The sequence below is a fragment of the Antechinus flavipes genome, chromosome 4 (genome assembly GCF_016432865.1).
Source record: "Antechinus flavipes isolate AdamAnt ecotype Samford, QLD, Australia chromosome 4, AdamAnt_v2, whole genome shotgun sequence".
In the NCBI taxonomy this organism is placed as follows: domain Eukaryota; kingdom Metazoa; phylum Chordata; class Mammalia; order Dasyuromorphia; family Dasyuridae; genus Antechinus; species Antechinus flavipes.
The window spans coordinates 346,505,344-346,529,348 of record NC_067401.1 but is presented as its reverse complement, the minus strand read 5'-3'; positions in this window follow the sequence as shown (position 1 = coordinate 346,529,348).

Genomic DNA, 24,005 nt, shown 5'->3' with positions numbered 1-24,005 from the left:
TGATGATTGCTTTTTGCATTGTTTAGATATAAAATCCTTCAAACGTACTTTCTTTTATATTTCTGTGGTCATTGTGTTAATTATTCTGATCATTTTTTCATTTTCATTCTGCATCAATTCTCTAAATCCTTCATATGACTCTTTTTTAAAATGGTACTATAATATTGTGCATTATATACAATATCATATATTATATATATAATTGTATATTATATACAATTTGGTCAGCCACTCCATAATTGATGGGTACCTACTTTGTTTCTAGACTTTCTGATGTTCTTCAGGAAGGCTATTGCTTTGATATCTTGACCTGATAAGGGAACAAATCCAGTTATCCATACCATAATGGTGATAGTAAGGGTAAAGGGGAAGGGAGAAAAAGGTGTGCCTTCAGAAAAGATTATATAGATTGGTTTCTTCCTTGTAATTAGTTCTTCTTTTCTCAAGACATTGACCATTATTTATCAAAGCATGAGACTGGTGGATGGGGAAGTGATGAAAAGTAATAATTATCAGTATTCTTTCTTTCCTTTCTCCTTTTGTCTCTGGAGATTTAATCAGCTACACCCTATGGCAACAATTAGGCTTTTTTTTTTTTTAAGTCAGGACAAAAAAAAATAACATAATGCCCCTTTAGGTCTATAGGGGTCTCTCCCCTGCTCCTTTTTTGGAACTGTTATAATTCCATATTTTGGAATGAAATATACTCCATAATTACTCAGAGGTTACATTTAAAACAGTAGTTTGGATCTCTGCTTTACTTTAAATCTATATTCATCTTTAACTACCCTCTGGTCTTTTTATAGTAGGGAAAAATTTATAGTAGGTAAGTTTGAGCTAAGAATTGAGTTAAGTGTGTTACATTGTCTATTAGAGTACAGGGGAAATTTGGGGTAGATAAGATACCCTTTGCAGGGTAGATAAAACTGCTTGAACTCACATCTTCTACTCTAAGATGTCAATAAAACCAATGGCCATCCTTAGTCTTTCCTTTCTCTTCTGCAGCTTAGTCCTACTATTCTGTCTCTTTTTCCTCCCATTGCCCTTGTGCTATCATGTCTTTTTGGATTAACTTGTTAAGTCCTAGGTGGGAATGGAAAGTATGACCACAGAATTGTGGTGAAGTCAGGGTAGCAATTCCTAATTCGAGATAAACGTGATAATTTCACATAGACTATTCTCTTTGTCAAAAGGTAGGTTTATTTAGAAAATAGCTAAAAATAAAAGGTAAAATAGGCACCTTTGAAATTTGAAATAGGGTTACCAAAGAAAGAAAATTGGAAGAATTCATTAAAGGAATATATGCCATGAGACCTGAGTATACCATTTACTGGCAGGTTAAATCTGTAGAGAAGTTTAGCAGACTAACCAGAATTAGCTATAGTATCGAGAAAGATGCCATTAAAGGGAATAATACTGTGAGGGGAAGAGAGTGTACCTCATAGTGGGCTTAGTCCTGGAAAGGACTTAGCAAAGATCTTCATAGGAGGCACATCTTTTATAGGAGAAATATAATCTTGGGGAGTTCTAAGGGGAGGAGGGGAAGCGCCAGGGAAGAATTTGGTAGCTCAGAGGGAGGGATCAAGGAGGAGCAGACATCTCAAAGTTTGAGGTTTGAGGGATAGATAATGGAAGTTGATAAAGAGTTCTATTTTTACCATCCCTCTGTATAAACAGGATAGTCTGAGACTAAGCTCAAAGTCTTTCTCAGTTATCTCTGTTCAGCTATTGAGGTCCCTAACTACTTCCTTTCAGTCTTCTCACACTTGCATCTCTAGGTCCATTTTATACAAAACTCATGTTCTTCCCAGTAATTTTAAACATACTTCCTATTGTGACATATTTTACTTTATCCAATAACTTTCACAGTTAGCCTAAAGTGATTACTGATTGATTATTTAGAGAAGTTTAATCCTGTTCTATCTAATTCACACCTCTTATTTGAATGATTTAATAAAGATGTGTTATGAAATGATAAGGGCATGAAGACTAAGGGTGGTGAGATGATTGATCAATTAACATCTTTTTTACCCTTTTATACAGCCTGAATATTAACTACTATCTTTAGTGAGGAATAGTAATTACAAAAATATGGGAATTGTGTTTCTGGTTATTTTTCCATTTCCAAGGCTAATCATTTGCTTAGTAATGAGTGACTGATTAAAACCATCAATAAGGGAAATTCTATTTGTATTTTATAAGTCTTACAGTTCAAATTAGAAAACCTTGCCCAAAGTATGCCTTTTAATACATCATTACATAAAATCCTCTTGTTCCAAATGATTAGCATCCAAAGCAAAGATTCAATGGAACAGTTAATTAATATCCTAGTTGTTTTTCCTGATTGATGGCATTCGCTTATGATGAATCTTTATTTGGAATGTAAAACATGTGGGCAATAAACATATAAGATAGGTTTTTTTTTATCATGCTTGGAAACATTAAATATTCTCGATCCTGAATCTTCAGCTCATCTTTAAGGGCAAGCAAAGGGCTTGCCACTTTTACCATCTCTTTTCATTTGATGTGGTTTTTACATCTCCTTTTCTCTCATATACCAGGTTTTCTTTAGCTACATACTAAATAGGCTGGTTCAGTATATCCTATTGTTACTTATATCCCATTATGGCTACATGACATATTTTAAACAAATGATTATCAGGAAATGAAAACCAGTAGTATTACTGCTGGACAAGGGGATGGGGGGGGGGGGGGAGGACACGCTTTAACTCTGTACCTTTTCCCTCCCAGTGTTTTATCTATCTTCACTATATAAATTTCAGTCCATTCAAAGAACCAATGAGCAATAGTGATATAAAGGGAAATTAGAGAGATCCTTTAGTCTCTTTCCCTCTCTCCCCACATAGTAGTATTTTATTTTTTCCAATTACATGTAAAGATAGTTTTCAACATTCCTTTTTTGTAAGATTTTGAGTTCTATATTTTTCTCCCTCCCTTCCCTCATGCTGCTTTAATTTCTTAAAAATGGGATAGATTTCTGTTATAGGAAAATGTAGAGGGATGTTGATGTTTGTTTTTAGATTTTATTCATGAAAACAAGTATTGTAATATTGATAACATTTTTATTTTCAAAGAATGAATAACTACATTTATTCAGAGAAGGTAGGTTGTTTTAGACTCAAGTGCTGACAAAATAATAATAATAATTGTAATAACTGAGTTACGTGTTCTAGCACTTATAAAGCAATTAGAATATGTTGTAAGTCAGTCATTACAATTACAATACAATTATAAAGCAATTGATGTGTATTATCTTATTTAATTCTCATGACCATTCTGTGTAATATATGTACCACAGATGTCAGAGGTCTTGACAACTCCATTTCTAACTTTGGCATTTTCATTAGCTGTCCCTCCTGCTTTCCTTCTAACCATTTTTTTTTTGGGGGGGGAGGATGAGGCAATTGGGGTTAAGTGACTTGCCTAGGGTCACACAGCTACTAAGTGTTAAGTTGTGTCTGAAGCCACATTTGAACTCGGTTCCTCCTGACTCCAGGGCCAATGCTGTATCCACTGCAGTACCTAGCTGCCCCGCTTACCTTCATTTTTTAGACTTCTTTGTTTCCTTTGAGACTAAGCTCAAAGTACTACCAACAGGATATGTTCCTGACCCCTTCAGTGCTGATTTCTATCCCCTTCCACAAAAGAAAAATTATAATTTTTTTGAATATACAATTATGAGTTCCTCTTGTCTTACCTGAGAGAATGTAAATTCCTTGAAGCAGGAAGTGTTTCATTTTTGTTTCTGAATCCCCAGCACCTATAGCAGTGGTTGGCACATAGTAGGTACTTAATGAGTGCTTATTGATTGATTTTTAGATGAGGAACTTGAACCTCAGAGAGGTTAAATGGCATTTTCAGTCTCAAAAGTAGTAAATGTCAGAGGTGGGACTTGAACCCTGGATTTAGTCATAAGTTAATTGTGCTACCCACTATGCTTATTTATAAAACAAAGATAAAAATACCTAGACCACCTACTTCTCAAGGTCATTGGCAGATTAAATGAGATGTTATATGTGTGTGTTTGCTGTAAAGCATTTTTCAAAACTTAAAATTTTGTATAAATTTCTCCTATTATGATACAAATAGAGCCTTCTTACATGCCGGTTAGAGCATTGGAATTTGATTCAGTAAAAGCTGCGTTCAAATTATTATTTTTTTCTTTTTTCAAATTTATTTTATTTAAAGAAACAGAATAAAAAAAGAAAAACAGAAAAGGAATACAAAACAAAAGAGAACATTGTCATGTTCCCAGCAGAACATCAGGGAGGATTCAATATATATAACAATAAATAGCAGTTCAAGAAAGTATATATATATATTAATAAAAGAAATTGATATTCATGATTGGCCATCTTTTATTTACTTCCCTGTAAATTGTTCTTTTGTTCTCTGCTGTGTACTTTTTTTACTTTATTCTTTTTTTCCTCCTTTCATCCCACCCCCACCCCAAAGCAGGCTATAATTAAGAAAGTATATATTTATATACATATGTAGATATATACACATTCTACCTTCACACATTGAAACATATCTTTCCTATCCCTGCTGACCTTTTGCTTTAATTCTGCTTCTTAACTTGCCTAGCTATTACTTAACCTCCTCCCATCCATGAATTTCTCCCTTGTTTTCTTCCCTTACCCTTTGCTTCCCCATCCACCTATTTCTCTCCACTTATTTCTTTATAGATATTTGAATGATATTATCCCCTTCATAGTATATATTTAACCCATTTTCAATGTGAGTAGACTACAAGCCTTCCTTCCTCCTCTAAGGCCTCTGTGTCTATTCTTCCTCTGTATCTTATTTGTATGACATAATTACTATTTTTTACCTTAACTATGTCCCAATCTTTCATTTGAGCTGCCCTGTTGTTGATGTCAATCTAAAATATTTGTTATACATTTCCCATGTTAAAAAAAAAAAAAAACCAAAACCAAAACATAAACAATTTGTCCATGTTGAGTTCCTTGAAATTGATCTTTGATGTTGGCTTTTGTATATTAAATTTTCTCTTAAGTTCAGGTTTGCTTGATACAAAGTCCTGAAAATCTGCAAGTTCATTGAATGGCCACTTTTTCCCATTTGAAATTATAGATAATTTTGCCGAATATGATATTTTTGCCCACCTAGTTCTTTGATTGTCAGTATTTATTATTCCAAGACCTGTAGTCTTTTATTGTGGCTACTGATAAATCCTGTACAATTCTAATTGTAGCTCCAGCATATTTGAATTGTTTTTTTTCTTGTTTCTTGCAAATTTTTCTCTTTGATATGAGGGTTTTGAAATTTGACAGTAATGTTCCTATGTGTTTTCCACAAAAGATCTAGTTGAGATGGTAATTGGTGAATTTTTTTCTATTTCTACTTTTCCCTCATATTCTATCATTTCAGGACAATTTCCTTGGATTATTTCTTGTATTATTGTGTCAAGGTTCTTTTTTTTTTTTTTGGTCACAACTTTCAGGCAGTCCAATTATTCTTATATTTCCTCTTTTTAATCTGTTCTCCAGATCTGTCCTTTTTCTTATGTTTCACACTCTGCCCTATTGTTCATTCTTTATAATCTGTTTTGTTATTTCTTGATCTCTCTTAGCTTCACTGGCTTCCCCTTGCCCAATTCTAATTTTCAAAGAATTATTTTCATTTTTGAGATTCTGCATCTCCTTTTCTAGTTGATAAGCTCTTTTTCCCCATAATCTTGTTTTTTTTGGATAGTTTTTATTTTTAATTTTTAGTTTTTCCTCAATGTCTCTCATTTGATTTTTAAGTTTCTATAAATTCTTTCTGGGCAGGGAGACATTTCACTTTTTGGGGTAGATTTTTTTTTTTTTTTACTTCATTGACCTGCTCTGAAGATGAACCCTGGTCTTTCTATAGTGAGGTTCTTTCTTTTTTGCAGATTAATTTTTTTTTTAAATAAGAGGTATTAGAGTAAGTACCTCTAATCTTTTTATTTTATTTTATTTATTTTTATTTAAATTTTATTTTATTTAATAATAACTTTGTATTTACAGAATCCATACCAGGGTAATTTTTTACAACATTATCCCTTGCACTCACTTATGTTTCGTTTTTTTCCCCTCCCTCCCTCCACCCCCCCCCCAAGATGGCAAGCAGTCCTATATATGTTAAATATGTTGCAGTATAGCCTAGATACAATACATATTTGCAGAACTGAACAATTCTCCTGTTGCACAGGGAGAATTGGATTCAGAAGGTAAAAATAACTCGGGAAGAAAATCAAAAATGCAAATAGTTCACATTCATTTCCCAATGTTCCTTCTTTGGGTGTAGCTGTTTCTGTCCATCATTTATCCCTTGAAACTCAGTTAGGTCTCTTTGTCATAGAAATCCACTTCCATCAGAATACATCCTCATACAATATCGTTGTCGAAGTGTATAATGATCTCCTGGTTCTGCTCATCTCACTTAGCATCAGTCCATGTAAAGTACCTCTAATCTTGAGGGTGGGCAGGATAGTGTCTCTGGCTTTACTTCAGCTCTTCCCTCTGATCAGGAACCCTAAACCAAGAGCATCATCCTCTAGCAATACCTGTAGCATAATCATCAGCATCCCTGTCTCCCTGCCTCTGCACTCCTAGTGGGCTGGCTCCTTCTCACCCAGGGTGGAGTCCCTGTAGCACAGCTGAGCCTGGTGTTCCTAATCAGCTGAGGTTCCCTTCATTCTCAAACCCAGACCCGACTCTACAAACAGTCCAGGAGGTGAAAGTTTCTGTGGTTTCTGTGGAGGCTCCAGTCGCACCCAGCTAGCTCGAGGGGTCCCCATTGGTGTTTCTGAGAGGCTAGCCCAGAGGTATTTGCACTTCACATGAGCTAATCCCATGTGATCTTTCTTTGGATCTTCTCTTATTGTACCTGTAAGAACTCCTTTCCTATCTCAAGTCTTCTTGATTTTTCACTAGTCTCTGTTCACCCTGAGGCGCAAATTTGTTCTATTTGTGGGGGAAATCTCGAAAGCTTGAAATTTACTAACTTATTCTGCCATCTTTCCAGAATCCTCCTTCCCCTTGCCCCAGTTCAAATTCTATTTTAAATATTTAATAGCAGTTTGTCTTTGAGCAAGCCTTCTCTCTATCTCTCATTGCTCATTTTCCTGATTATAAAATGGGAATAATGACAACACCTACTTCACAGTGTGATTGTGAGTGTCAAATGTAGTAAAGTACTTTGCAAACTTCAAAGTATCATATAAAGATGAGATATCATTATCCTCATCATCTTGGACTAGACTTGTAATTTCATTAGTGAAGGTTACTTCCAGTAAGGAAACTTCCTTTAACAAAACTGATAAGCTCCTGTTCTGCTACTTAGGTCACTTTATAGTGCACTAAGGCATTAAAATATTTGCTCATGGTTATTCAACTATATATGTTAGAGGAAAAACTTGAATTCAGATCTTTCTGATTCTAAGACCAGCTCTATTTACTCTTTATATCTCATCTTCTGAGATAATAATATTGTTGTTTTAATGCAATATCAATATTTTCTTTTCAAATCCATGCGTCAGATTACTTCATGGGGTTACCTGTTGTTTGTTACTTGAATGACCATTTTCTAGATAGCTTTTTCATATCTAGGATTGCAGTTAGGACTCATTAGAGGCTAGATACTTAGCACAGCAGAACAACATCTCCTGTCTTGAATAGCTTCATAATTATCTCAGGATTTATCTGTTCATCTTCTGAGATCTTCATGTCCCAGGTGTCAGTGATATGTTTGTTCCTTTCTAGTACTTCCTCAAGTAGAATATGGTATTATAATCTTCTGCCCTCAACAATACAACTTTGATGTAACATGAAGTTTCTTTCCCCAATCCCCTATTCAACATTTATTTTTTTTTTAATTTATGGAATAAAACAGACATTTCCATGACATAGTATAGTAGAAAAAGATCATTGCACATGAAACTGCAAATCCTATTCCTTTGAAATGTATAATAAAGTTGTCATGTAAATTTCTTTTTTCTTCTTCCCCCTCCCCTCATGGCTACCATTACACACAAATATGTATATATGCAAAATTATTCTATACATACTTCTATTTATCAATTCTTTCTCTGCTTGAAGATAATTTCTTTCTTTATATGTCTTTATCTCTTTATAGTTAATGAGGGTATTTATAATAGTTAACATAACATTCACTCAAAGTCATTCTTAAAACAATATTGCTAAAAAGAGAACTGTTTGATTCTGCACACATATATTGTATCTATACTGTGACATATTTAACATGTATAGGACTGCTTGCCATCTGGGGAAGGGGGTGAAGGGAGGGAGGGGATAAGTCAGAACAGAAGTGAGTGCAAGGGATAATATTGTAAAAAATTACCCTGGCATGGGTTCTGTCAATAGAAAGTTATTAAAAAAACAATATTGCTATTATTATATATAATGTTATCTTGGTATTTCTCATTTCACTCTTCATTATTTCATACAGGTCTTTCTATGTTTTTCTAAGATCTTTGAGCTTATCATTTCTTAGAGCACAATAGCATTCCATTACAATCATAGACCACAGTTTTTATATACCCAAGATTTAGTACTGAGTCCTTGATCTAGTTAAGCATCAATGATAATTTCATTTTGACACTGAACAGGTAACTGGAATGTTTGTTAAGTGTACTTGTCAGCTTGACTTTTCAATGTCATTAGCTGGGCATACAAATAATATTATTGCCCCTATGGTGACATAGAGGACAATGGTCATATGATTAAACTGACCTGGTTATATTAATGAGTGTGCTAGTAAATATTTAGCAACTAGTTCTCTAACCAGGCAACATATTTTTTAAAGTTTAATCTGCGTTGTTAACCTTTATTTCATCATATTCTTAAACTTATACACTCAACAAAACAATAAATCAAATCCTGATTTGTAGCATTTGCTGATTTCCAATGTGTAAATGCTTAAGTTCAAGTTCTAAAACACCCATGATTTTTAAACTGTTTTCAGGGTAGCAGGAATTCCAGTAAAATTCCCCCCCCCCTTTTTTTTTCTGGACACCCACTTGCTTGTCCAGGTGTGTTGCAGAGCATTGTTGTGTCTTGCTCTGAAGAATAGAGGTTTCAAAATTCTCAAGGAGGTAAGCAAATGCTCCGAAAGAGGGAAAGAAGTCAACCCTTAGGCAAACCATAGTGTATTTCTCTTTGATTCTGATAATGATAAGAATAGTTGGCATTTAAACAGGTTTCAGAATTTGGAAAGTGTTTTTACAGATAATCTCTCATTTAATCTTCATAATGATCATTGTGAGTCAGAGTTTCATGTATAACCTATTTCTTCATATTGTAGCTTATATTTTACAGAATATTTCATAGGTGAAGAAATTGAAGCTGAAGAACGTCAGATATATTGCTTGGGGGTCTTATAGTTAGGAGGAAAAAAAGATTGGGTTCCAATCCAGGCTAATCCGATGAGTATTTAATGAAAGACATGGTGTTAGGTAATAAAGATAAAAGAGAAAAATAAAAATAATCCTTTCCCTCACAGAGATTAAATTCTTGAGAGGGGGAGAAGGGAGAACAATGTGTAAACCCATAAGTATATGCATGGTTATTTTGAGAAGAGAGAGGACACCACCAGTTAGGGAGGTCAGGAAAGGTTTCCTGTAGGAAGGACACAATTTGGGTCTTGATGGAAGTTAAGAGTTGTAAGAGCCAAAGATCATCAGCCACATCAATTGCATATTCATTCAATAAGATTTTATTGAATACCATCAACAGGAAGATACTGATAAGATACTATGAATTATAGAGAGAAAAGCAAGCTATGTTAGTGTTTTCCATGCCTGGAATGCACTCACTTTATATTTCTATTTTCCTCCCTTTGAGACAAATCTGAAGCACCATCTATTATTTCTACCTTAATATCTTCCACATATTCCCCCTGCTCTCCTCTGACACAGCCATCAACTTCAAGTCCTCAGGTGACAGAGTATTGCAAGAGCTTCCTGATGGGGCTACTTGCTTCAAGTCTCTTCCCAAACCAGTTCATTTTTCCCTCAGTAGTCAAATTAGTCTTCCTAAAGTGCGAAGTCTGGTCACTTGACTATACCATTCTATCAACTCTTAATGGCTTTCTATTACCTGGTTCTTGTCTCTTTTATTAGACTGTAAGTTCCTAATGATCAGTTTCAGCCATTGCATTATATTCCCAGTCCTCTAGAGCAATATCTGGAGCATAGTAGATCCTTAATGAATATTATTGATCAATTGAGGAGTTTCTACACTAACAGGTAATATTAAAACATACAGTATGTAATGTACCCCCCAAATGGCATAAAGACAATGTTCTAAAATGCAAATTAAGGCAACTCTAAGAAACCACTACACACCTCTCAGATTGGCTAAGATGACAGGAAAAGACAAGGACAAATGTTGGAGGGGATGTGGGAAAAATGGGAGACTAAATACATTGTTGGTGGAGTTGTGAATAGATCTAGCCGTTCAGGAGAGCAATTTGGAATTATGTTAAAAAAGTTATCAAATTATGCAGACCCTTTGACTCAGCAGTGTTTTTCTATTTGGCTTCTATCCCAGAGAAGGCTTAAAATAATGAAAGGGACCCACATGTGCAAAAATGTTCATAGCAGCTCTTTTTGTAGTGGCAGGAAACTGGAAACTGAATGGATGCTCATCAGATGGAGAATGGCTGAATAAGTAATAGGATATGAATGTTATGGAATATTATTGTTCTAAAAGAAATGATCAGGAGGATGATTTTAGAGAGGCTTGGAGAGACTTATATGAACTGATGCTAAGTAAGATGAGCAGAACTAGGAGATCATTGTATATGGCAACATCAATATTACGACGATCAATTCTGATGGACGTGAATATCTTCAACACTGAGATGATTGATGCCATTTTCAATGATCTTGTGATGAAGAAAGCCATCTACACCCAGGGAGAGAATTGTAGAAGTGAATGCGGATCACAACATAACTTTTTTTTTGTTTTTATTCGCTTGCATTTTTTTTTATTCATTTATTTTCTTTTTTTTTGATCTGATTTCTCTTGTGCAGCAAGAGAATTGTATAAATATACATTTATATTTAACATATATTTTAACATGTTTAATATATATTGAATTGCTTGCCATCTAGGGGAGAGGGTGGGGGGATGGAGGAGCAAATCTGAAATACAAGGCTATGCAAGTGTTGGAATCCTTACAAACTACTAACTAATTAGAGTTGATCTGATCTTACAAGAAGATGTTTTGGGCAGAACCTGAAACAAGGTACTAAGTAGGACTAATTAATACAAGGCTTGTGTTTACACCTTTACTCATTGGAGTTCACAAGTATGCCAGCTTCACAAAGTAAACTTTGTACCTTTATGAGTTCACACCTCCCTTGAAGTTCTTTGGGCCAGAGAGCACTATGGGAGAAAACCCATAATCCCTCTCCCTTTTGTGCCCATTTAACAGTTGGAAAAACTGAGTCAGATAAAAGTCAAAAGACTGGACTATAACCATGCAATTAGCACATGCCTCAGGATGATTTGAATTTGTTTTACTGTATTTTATCCATGTACTACCCAGCTTGCAAGAGTCAATGTTGTCAAATTCTCTGTGAATTTGTTTTGAAAATAAAAAAGTTTTATTAAAAAAAAGAAAATGCTCTAGAGATTCAGAGGAAGAAATTACTTTTATCTGATATGATCAAGGAAAGTTTCATGGAAGAGATGGGGAGATTGGGAACTTCTAAATAGAGGGAATAATGTGAATAAAAACATGGCCATGGAAGAGTATGCACTATATTCCTAGAACAGCAGTTAATCCAGTTTGCCTTCATTGATAAGGATTAATGTAAAATAAAACCATATGGGCAGGCAGCAATCTGATTATGTAGGACATTAAATGCCAGGACTAGGAGATTGCACTTTCACAAGCAATCAATAGCCATGGAAGTTTTTCAAATAGACAAGTAAATTGAAAAAAATACTGTTATTGGAAGAGTAAATTGTGTCATCTGTGCAAAGGTTGACCTAGAGGAGAGAAGAAGTTTTGAAAAGAAAGTAAAAGTAGGGAAACCAGTTCAAGATAAAGAAACCTGAACTAAGATGGGAGCAGTGAGAATGGAAAAGAAGAATAAAAAAATTAGAAAGGAAAAATCATCAGGATTTAAAATTAGCTAGAAAATAACGTAGCCAGGATATTGGAGGACAAAAGGTCTAATAATTGTTCTGCTTCTGCCTCTCATCACTTTTGTTTTTAGAGTTGATCACTCAACTCCCACTTGTAGGCTTTTCTCCAACTCAGTCTCTGGGGCAATGGGTCCTTTGGGCAAAGGGAATATAAGAACCTTTGGCTCCTGAGGTCAGACAGCTCAACATCAAGCCAGCCTTGTACCCCTGCTTTAGGAACTGGCCTGCTCCTTTGTTCCTTACAAACAAGCCCCTGCCTGCCTGGTACCCTAGTTTTCTACAAGAGCTCATGCTAGTGCTAACCAAACTTTAAGTCTGACATAAACAACACCACTGTTATTCTGTGCTGGGGAGTTTATAGATGGTTCTCTATTCCATTCAATAACATTCAACAAACATGCATCTGAAATCATGATAGAATGAACAGCATTGAACTTTATTATTTTTTTTTAACATCGTGACTTTGTATACTAAACTTATATTCGCTTGTCCTGTTGGATTATTAAGTTAGAGAGCAAATGAGGTCAAATTATATTAGTATGAATTCTATTATAATGAAAATGTAATGCAAGAATTATTAAGCCCTAGGAGATGGTCTTTTTATTTTGAACAATGTTCAGTATAGACACCCCTATTGCACTTTGTTGTAACTGTAGTTGACCTGAATTACTTAGTGTTTCAGTAGAGGAGTAGTGGCAGAAATACTTGCTCTTATTTCCATATCTGTTCTTGATGTACTATGAAATCTTGTCACAATGCAATAAAATATAACGCAACAAATATTTATTATACATCTATTGTGTGTCGAGCATCATCATAAGCTCTAGTAAAAATATAAAGTGTAGCTATGATATCATTTTCCCTTTCCCCTAACTTTCAGTGTTGAAGTAGAATGAGATAAATATAGCTAGAATATCTGATATTATATACATGATTAGAAAGTGACAAAGCAAAATGATATGTGATCATAGAGGGAATATGAACCATAAATGCAAAGCCATAATATAGAGCCATACTGGCTGGGGGTACATATTAGAAATATCTGGGGTTAGCAGGAAAAAAAGAGGGAGAAAGGGCATTCCACACATAGGATACAACCTGAGCAAATGCATGAAGGAATCAGAGTATAGTATGAGTATGGGGATAATAGTAGTACCTACCTACCTTCTAGGTTTGCTGTCAGGATTAAAGCAGAGTAATTAGGTTTGGCAGAGCATAGAGCATGTATATGGTAGTAATGTGAAATAAAGTTGAAAAAGTAAAGGGTATTATAGAGGCCCTTAAATGCCAGGCAGAGGAGTTTGACATTAACTTGCTAGGCAATAGAGAATTACTAGTGAACTGGGAGACAACTCTGTATATATATAAAATATTTTTTTGCAACAAGAAGAAAGATGGTTTGTAGGGGGGGAAATAAAGCCAGAAATAAATAAAAAAGAAGCTATTGTAATGCTCCAGGTAGGTGGTATTCTGGTGGAAGTGAGAGTAGAGAGGAGGGGATAGATATGAGATACTGGCAATAGAATTGTCAGTGACTTATTGGCTATGAGAGGCAAATAGAAGAGAAGAGTCAGCTTTTACTTCAAGGATGTAAATATGGTGATGTCTTAGACAACTAGTGAAATAAGGAGAAAACAGGTATGGAGAGGAGGAATAGTGAACTGAGAAGTTATATGTTGATTTTGAGATACTGGTAAGACATTCTGATTAAATACTTGATTCTGGAATTTGTTAATGAGCTCAAAATGAGATATAAATTTGGGGATCATCTTTATAGAGAAGATAGTTGCAATCATGGAAGTGAATGAGATTGCTAGGGAAGAAAAGAGCAAGGGTGACATCTTGGAATATACCCAGATTAAGAGGGGAGGAAGGAAATGAGGATCATTGTCTTGAAGATGGCTGTAAGTCTATCTCTGAGATATATTGCTGCATGACCCTGGGAAAATTGCTTAATTTCTTATTTTTCTAGGCAACTCTAAGAATATAAATTGTAGAGAAGGTGTTGACCTGCACTGGTAGAGAATTTTCTCACCTGGTAATTCCCTATACCATCTATACCATGGCTGTCTTTGTATTATAGATATAACTTCCTTTGCATGAATTTGGAATATTAAAATCTGGAATAATGAATGGAATAATGGAATGAATGATGAGATGATTATTAAATTTCTTCAGTTTACAAAAGGCTCATCCTTGGCTTTCTTTAAAGAGTGAACTTCCTTCTTGCATGCGAAACATTGTATAACATGTACCTTTTGGGCAACTTATCTGTGTTGTCAGGACATAAACCTATTGTTCTGGGATTCCTATGTTTGGGACTCACATTTTTTTTCCTTTTAAAAAATATTTTATTTTTTCCAATTATATGTAAAGACAAATTTTAACATCCATTTAAAAATTTTTTTGAGTTCTGAGTTTTCTCCCTTTTTTCCCTCACCTCCTACCCTCCCTAAAATGGTAAGCAATTTGATATGTATAATCATGTAAAATATATTTCCATATTAGTCATTTTGTGAAAAAAGAAACATCAAAAGAAAACACACATTCACACAAAATGAAAATAGTATGTCTTAATATGCATTCAGACTCCATAGTTCTTTCTCTGGGGATATGCATAGTTTTTTCATCATGAGTCCTTTGGAATTGTCTTGGATCATTGTATTGCTGAAAATAGTTGTCATTCATGATTTCTATTACTATGTACAAAGTTCTCCTGGTTCTGCTCACTTCATTTCTTATCAGTTCATGTAAGTCTTTCCCAGATTTTGGGGAGTCATATTCAGACATACTATCTATAAATAAGTGTTTACTCTTTGGGAACCAACTAGATGGTGCAGTAGATAAAGTGCTGTTTTAAAGTCATGAATTCTTGAGTTTAAATTTGGCCGACACTAGTTATGTGACCCTGAGTAAATCTAAATCTTTAGTTGTCTAACCTTCTTCATCTGTAAAAATGGGGATAATAGTAGTACCTATCTACCTTCCAGGTTTGCTGTCAGGATTAAATGAGATAATATTTGTAAGAAGTGTTTAGCATAGTACCTGGTTTATGGTAAGTACTATGTAATTTATCATTTAGTATTACATTTAGTACTATAACTCTTACTATAGCTTTTGTTTTTGTTTTATTTTTGGTCTGGATTTAGGGGGGGACTTTTGATGGAAAAACTCTCAATATCTAAGTAGAATTAACCTTATCTGAAAATTATGTTATTATATACATTTACCTAGTATTTACCTAGAGGTAATGAGAGATTAAGGACTTGACCTTAAAGTTTCTTCAGAGAAGAATTCTCTTGAGACCCTTTTAGAGGTCCGTGAGGTCAAAGATATTTTCATAATAATACTAAAATATTTTAGTTACTAAATGATAAATGACAACAGTACAATCCATATAAAAAAAGCTATTTGGGAGAGAAGTTCTTTGATAATTTTCAAAAGTAGAAATTAGTCCTGAGACCAAAAAATTTGAGAACCCCTGGCTTAGAGTATACTATATATCAACACTGGATATATTTTTTGCTGTTCGGTTGTGTTTGACTCATTGTGATGCCATTTAGGATCTTCTTGGCAAAGATACTGGAATGGTTTGCTGTTTCCTTCTCCAGCTCATTTTACAGATGAGGAAACTGAGGCAATCAGGTCCAAATGATTTGCCCATGATCACATAGCTAATAAGTGTCTGAGACCTGATCTGTGACTCCAGGCCCTGAACCTCATGTACTATACTGTTCTTATGCTAGATGCTCTTATAGTCTTTATTACTCTTGTAGAATTTATCATATGTCTTGTAATACTGATAACTGTTTGAGTTTGGGTCCTATTTCTTCATGAAGATTTTAAGTTCCATGTGGGCAGAATCCATATAATCAAAGGCTCATAATTCAGAATTGGAAGGGATCTTATAGGCACATAAATAAATACATGATAATTTGGGGGATAGACAGTACTAGTATTTGTAAGTATAAAACACTTACAAATTTGTAAGACACCAGTAAATGTCTGAGGCTAGATTTGAATCCATGAAGATGAATTTTCCAGACTCCAGGCCTAGTGCTCTATGTTCTATGACACAACTACCTAGCTCCCCTAGATTTAGAATTAGAAAATCTTTCCTCAATCACATAACAGCTTTGTGACTGTGAAAAAGACACTTAACTTTCTAACATCTGTTTTCTTATCTGAAAAATGGGATTATAATACCTGTGTCTCTTAACTATCAGGTTTATTGTAAGGATATGAAATGAAATAGATAGCACCTGGCAAAGCTTTCAGTGCAATATAAATATTAGTTATTATTATGCATCAAATCACATTCCCTGGGTTTTTCATGGGACATATCACTATAATAACGGAAAACTTATAAAGAAACTATAATCCTTGTCCCATTGCCCTGGTGTTATAATGGGGTTCTACTGTGTTATTATTGAAGACATTTTAAATGAAAATTTCAGCCCCAAATGTAAAATGCTGCCAGGCAGTGATGTTTTTACATTAACATCCTCCCAATGAGTTTTACTATAATGGCATTCTTGTGTCACACAACACTGGGGCCTAAATGAGTTTTTCCTAAAAGGGCCTCTTCAGGAGGTAGGCCCTGTCATTTAAGCATATTTTCCTCTCATGCCTCTGTTTTAGCATACATTTCCCTCTCTTCTTCACATTTTCTTGCAAGAAAGAATCATAAACCACAGAGGTGAATTACAACTCCAACTGCACTATAAAGTGGTTATTTAAAAACTAGCAATGTACCTTTTCGATAGCCATTTTAAAGGGGGAAGGGTAGGCCATCTAGCCATCAAAGGATAAAAATCTATACTAAATCTTAAAAAGCAAAACCTAGCACAATTTCTTTTTTCTTTCTCCACAAACTGAGACCATTGTATTTCCATCCTTGGCTATGTCAGCAGTGATAGGCTCTCTCACCCCCAGCCCCCAACATTGATTGTTGACTTCCCCTGACATGGCATCACAACCCATTAGTGCTGAAAACTGACAAGCCTGGCTACAAGAGCAAACTGGTGAGTTTGAAAGTAAATATACAAAGCTCAGGCAAAAAAAAACCCACTATTAATAAACTAAAAGAAAACATCCCCATCCAAATCAACTTTTTTCCCCCCGATACCTCTGTGAAGGTTAGGAGAATAAATGTTTTTTCCCTTCAACCCAAACTTCAAGGTCTTAAAAAAAAAAGTGGAAGGGGCATGACTTTATTTTCATTTTCAAATGAAGGTGGGTTGAGGAGTATGAAAATGGAGTCAGCTAAGCTGCTTTTGCTGATAATGCTAATATATATTATGTTTCCTTTCAGACCGAAGCACTTCAGACAAATGAGTAACTCAGCAGTCCTGTGCTTCAGAAGGCCAAACTCTAAACGCAGATGCTTCTTGTAATGTTCATTTTTTCCCCCCATGCATTTCTGTAGTGACTATCTTGAGAGGTACACTAATGGTAATAGGAAGCATTCCTTATGATTGTACAGTTGATTGCCCTGGGGAAAAAAGTGACAACCTCCAGATTTCCAATAGACCTTATATTTGCAGAGATAGGGGTTCCAGGACAGTCAACTTGTCAAAATCTTAGGAGTGAAAGCCCAAGCTGAATAACTTTAGTTTAAACGACTGTGTACAAGTTCTGTAGCCAAAACAACAGTGTCGAGGCAGCCCAGTTAATTACAGATGACCATCAGGTAGTGAGAAAAATAAAAAGCAAAGGAGGCCCAGACCAGAAGCCAATCAAGAATTTTGTGGGACTCTATTGCAGGCAGTGAGGATAAAATAATAATAATAAAAAGTTTGGGTTAATAGTAGTGATGACCTACTTTGAGGAAAGAAACATTATTTAGAACCAGACTTTCCATTTGATAGCTTTAGGGGCTAAAGTATCACTAGTATTCCAACATAAGTCCTTATGTTTTTGCCTACTGTTACAATTCTGTGCATTTGGGATCAGTCCGATTCTCTCATTTCTTCTAATTAATTTGGGCTCTCCTCACAAAGCTGTAGAAATACCTTATGACATTGATTTTTTTTTTTTTTTTGTTCTTTTCAGAAACACTGTTATTAGTAGGACACAGTCTGCTGAGATGAAAGGGACCTTAGAGGCCATCAATTCTAATCTTATGTGAAAAACCCCAAGCAATGTTCTCATTGTGTGGTCATCTAGCCTTTGTTGAAAGCCTCCAGCAAAGGGGAACCCACTCTATGACAATGAAACTCATTCCATTTTTAGACATTGCTAATTAGTACAAATTATTTTCTTATATTGAGTCAAAATTTGCTTCTCTAATATTTACCCCTCATGGTTTTTGGTTCTATTCTTTGGGACTAAGTGTGCTAATCTAATACCTATTTCAATGAAAGGAAAGCTTATGTGTCCTCCTGAAATGGTTTCTTTTCCAGGCTCACCACTCTCAGATCCTACAATTGATCAGTAAGACTGGTCTCTAGTTCCCTCACCATCCCATCCACCATCTTCAGAACAGTCTTCATTTATTAATACTTTTTCTAAATTATGACAACAGATCTGTATACAATATTTTGGATACAGTCTGACCAAGGTAGAGTATAAAGGAATCACCATTGACCTCAACCTGGATGTAAAACTATTTCCAGTGTAGTCTAGGATAAACATATTAGCATAATTCATGGAGGTATCATCTATTAAAATGCCCAGATTTTTTTTTTTTGATACAAATTTTCTTTAGCTCTACCATTCTTCACTTGTGAATTCATTGATGTTATTTTATTTTATTTTTTGAGGGCAATTGTATTAAGTGACTTGCCCAGAGTCATATAGATAATTTACATTTGAGGCCAGATTTGAACTCAGCTTCCCCTAAACTCCAAGGCCAGTGCTCTATCCACTATACCACTAGTTGTCTCCCAATGTTGTTATTATTTTTAAAAATTCTTCTGGTTAGCATTTGTGTTGATCACATTATTCTAGTAGATTTTATACCTATCACAATGCTATATTTGTTTACTTAGACCAAGAATTTATAAACTATTACTGATGGACCAAATCTGCCTCACCACCTGTTTTTTGCATGGTCCATGATCTAAGCATTATTTTTTTTTATTTTTGCTTTCAAAAATATAACTTTATTTAAAAAAATGTCAATATTCTTCTTAGCTTTCAACTATATAAAAACCACTTCAGTGGTATCCTGAAGATCATAGTTTGCCAGTGGTTGAAAGACTCTTCTAAATTCACTGTATAAAATGGAAGCTTCATCCCCTGCCTTTTTAAACCCTTGTTCACACTATTCTTATATTCAAAGTGATTTGGAGGATGAGGGGAAGTAACCATGTGGCAGAAGGTCAAGAAAGGTTTCAGTGTCATGATAGCTTGGAATTTATTATTCTTATAGATTTTTTTGTATCTATCATTGTATTAAGACTAGGATTTGTTAATTTATACTCTTCTAAATTCATTGGATAAGATGGCAACACCCCTTTTTTAGTCCTTCCAGTTAGTATATATTTAGTTTCCACTATTTTTGACCTTTGATATAGAGTTTATATTGATCATAGTATTGGGTCTAGGGACTAGGATTGGTTAAACATCCAGATTCACTGGATAATGGGATAGCCCTTCATTTTGTTTTAGAGAGTCAGGCATGGTTTTTATTTGCTAGGAATAACTTGTTCCTTAATCTGATGCAGAGAATTGAACAGAAAATTCTATTCAGGGGAAATGATCGTCCCAAATCTTTCCTAGTTGACATTCCCATCAAAGCTTTATTTTCCCAAAAGCATGGAGAAAAGAGACCTATTTCTGTTGGTATTTTCCCATTGAGACATATAATTTTAAAACCACTAGGAATTATGAAATGTAAAATATTTCCCCCCCACCCCCAAAGTTACACTAATAATACCTAGATTAAAAGATAGATTTGGGGGCAGCTAGGTGTGCAGTGGATAGAACATCAGCCTGAATTCAGGAGGACTTGAGTTTAAATCTGGTATCAGACATTTAACACTTCCTAGCTGTGTGACCCTGGGCAAGTCATTTAACTCCAATTGCCTCAGCAAAAAAAAAAAAAAAAAAAAAAAAAAAAGATAGATTTGGAAATCACAATAATCCCAAACCAAGAAAATTCAATGAATATTTATTAAGCCCTTCTTTTATACCTAGACTTTGGTAAGTAGTAAGGTGGAGGTGAGAAATGATGACATTTAGATAAGATATAGTGCTCTAGAGGTTACAGGCTAGGAGGGGCAAAAATACATGTACAATTGAATAAGATACAGACTATTATATGACCAGTGCATAGCACATACATAAAACAAAGTGAGGAAGTGACATGTGACTTGGACTTCAAAAGATAGATGAAATTTCAACGGAGAGGGCATTCTAGGAATCAGATCAATATCAGCCAAGTCAAAGTCTGTACTGATTGAGCTTGGGGAATAGAAAGTAGTCCAGTTTAGTTCAAGGACAGAGCAACCAGACGTATATAATTGGGAAAGAAGGTGTTACCTTCATTGAGGAAGCATACAGAGGCTTTGATTAAGGCAGGGGTGTCAGCAAGACTCCAGCTCTTATAAAGTCACATTTAAGGTAAAGATTATACAATATTCTTGCATTCTTCATTTTAGGTAATGTATACATAATTGAAGGGAAACAGAGAGTGACTTGATTTTCTAATGAACTGGGACCCTCCAGAAAATAAACTGTAAATAGGGTCTGATAATGAACCTGTAATTTTACTAGTAGGAGAAATTCCCTGATGAGGAAATTCTCTCTACCAGTACAGGTTGGCTCCCTCTTTGTAATTTATAGTCTAAGAGATTTGTTCAGAGAAGTGGTTGGCAAACTATTGCAAACTTACTGCTTGTTTTTGCAAAGGATGGTTTTTATATTTTTTAAAGTAAGTATTTAAAAATGTAAAAACCATTCTTAGCTCCCTGGCCATACCAAAATAGATGACAGATGACAATTTGGCCTACAGAACTACATAGCTGAGAAGTTGTGTGAGTTGTCCAAGGTTAGTATCACCAACATGTATCAGAGATGGGACTTCCTGGCTTTGAGACTAATTCCCTCCAAATAATTGAAGCTAATAAAAATGGTTTTGTACAAAAAAAACAAAAAATAAATAAAAAAATATTCCTGTCTTAAGGAGATTACATCTCACCAAGGGGAAATAGCTATACAGAGAAGTAGAGGAACAATGTATACAAAGCAAAAACAAAATGATTTGGAGGATGAGGGGAAGTAACTATGTGGGAGGAAGGTCAAGAAAGGCTGTAGTGTCATGATAGCTCTTAAATTGTGCCTTAAATGGAGTTAATAGAGGGGAAATTAACTAGACCCACTATAAACTTATTGGATAACTGGACCTTTATTTTAGATTGTCCATTAGAACTGACTGTCATTTGTGTGTTGTAGCATGATTTGAAAGATTTCTTTATTGTGGGGACTCCTACCTTATCACTAAATAGTTACGTCTTCGAACATGCCCATGGCTCAGAATTTAATTGTCTTCCCTGTGGTAGCATAGCTAATGTCAGGGGCCAGATTTGCATGCAGATTTTCCTGATTCTAAGTCTACAACTTTATGCTTTAGACCAAGTTGCCTTTTTATTGAGGTTAAAATATCTTAAAAAAAAAAAAAAAAGCTCCAATATGCTCAGTGTAGCTGTGTGACCCAGTATTATAATTATTCCACTGGGATGGAACAATTCCAAATGTTACTCTCATCACTGGAATAGAGCCACTGTAATATGAGCATCCTCAGCCTTTCATCAGGCAGGGACCTCAGAAACATCCAAAGACCCAAGTGTTCATCATACCTGATGTATACTTGACCTTTGTCAGTGATCAGGAAAAATAAAAGGGCTTAAGGCCTTTGTTGGGCTCAATCTTGTTAAAGAATTAATTTACATGGACAAGTTCTATAAATCTATATTGCATTAACTAACTTTCACCAATTTAATTTTAGAATCATTAAGAAACTTCTTTCATATAGAAAAACATGGGCAGCCCACATCCTGCCCATGAAAATGAGCTCACTCTTTTGTTCCTTCAAGATTCTACTCACAGATGCATCTTTGAAACCCAGATATTTTTGGTTAATAGTGTTTTGGTAGATCATTGTTATGTTCAGAGACAGATGTACTGACTGCGGGGGACAATAGTTGGGTTCGTGAAGGGTTAAGCACTACTGTTGTCAGCGAGCTTGGGCTGGTTTCTGAGAAGCTAGAGGGGTAGAGAAGAGAGACTGAACACCTATGGTTTAGAACCAAGAAATCTATTAAGTAGCTATGAGGTCAAAGATAAACAGGAATAACATTGCTACAGCCCCTGGAGACACAAAGACAAATCCAGAGCAATCTTTTTTCCACTGAAGGCCTGGGACTTCTGCTGGTCTTACAGCTGGACAAGCTCAGGACTAGAATAAGTTCAATTCACCAGTTTGGCTACCCCAATGATATTTAAAGAGTGCCCACTCACTCTTTTCTGTCCAAATATAATTTCACTTGCTTGAAAGAGACAGGGGAATTAGAAGAAAACACCAATGTTCCTGGGGCTCAGTGTTTGATCCCTCCCAGTCTTCTCCCCTCCCCTTTGCGGTTAGTATTCTTCATAAAAGATGATTCTGATTACAGGAAACCTTACAATTTCCAATATTCTCTTTGTATTATTCTCAATGCTTAGCAAACAGTAGGCACTTAAGAATGCTTATTCTATTGAATTTCTTTGTTGGTAAGATAAAGAAAAGCCAGCCCAGATTCTACAGTAGATTTGTCATAACATATTAATCACCTACTTGGCTTCTTTCCCTGTGAATGACTACCAATTCTTGTTGCTGGATTTTAGGATTTTAAAAACAGAGGAAATACTTTTACTTTAAATTTAAATTTGGTGTATTTTCCAGACAGGAAGCTCATGTCCTTTAGGTTATACTTTCTCAGCAATGATTACTTGTCTTATAGGAATTCTGTTGATTATCTGCTCTTTGAATCCCTGTTGATCAATCTCTTTTGGTCATTTTTTTGTCTGAGCATCCTAGTGTTTGTGACTGGTTTATATCTTTTAATATTGAAACTCTTATTTTATCATATATTTCCCTCCCATAATCCAATATTCTGGGGCAATTAGGTGGTATAGTAGATAGAGTGCTAGTGAGGAGATCCTGAATAGTGTGTTGAATCAAGAGAAACTAAAGGATTGATCTTTGAGGCAAGCAGGCAGAAGGCACTGATAGAAGTCAATTTAGTACTATGGTTCCACTCTTTGGGGAGATCATCCAGTCTGAAATCCAGGTTATGTTAAACTTTTGAGACCCACCCTCTGTAGAAGCCTTGAGCAGTCTCACCTTGCCATGCCCTGTCAGAAATCCTAGTCATGTCCCTGAGGTTAAATTTTCCCTAAAAACAATGCTCTGCCTCTTGGTGTATTTCTCCTTCCTCCATGCCACATAATCTCTCTCCTAATTCCACCATGCTTCCTAATCCCACTTTTCCTCCTTACACCTAACTTTCTTTTTGGGGTGCTAATTTTCTTTCAAGTTTTAGTTGCTAAATTAGTTATGGGCATGCCCTACTTCATGAGATGTTCCTTTTCTACTGGGTAATTGTGAATTCTGCTGAAGAATTTGTCCTTCATGTGCTCTCCCAACTCTTATTTCATATTTACCATTTCTGGTATCTAGTGTATCCTTTCATTTTGTCTTCCCTAAATAAATCTGTTTTTGCCCAAGAGAATGGCCTTGTGAATTCCTCACAATTTTGGTGCAAAACCCCACATCATGGACCTGGAGTCAGGAGGACCTGAGTTCAAATATCACTTTAGGTACTAGTT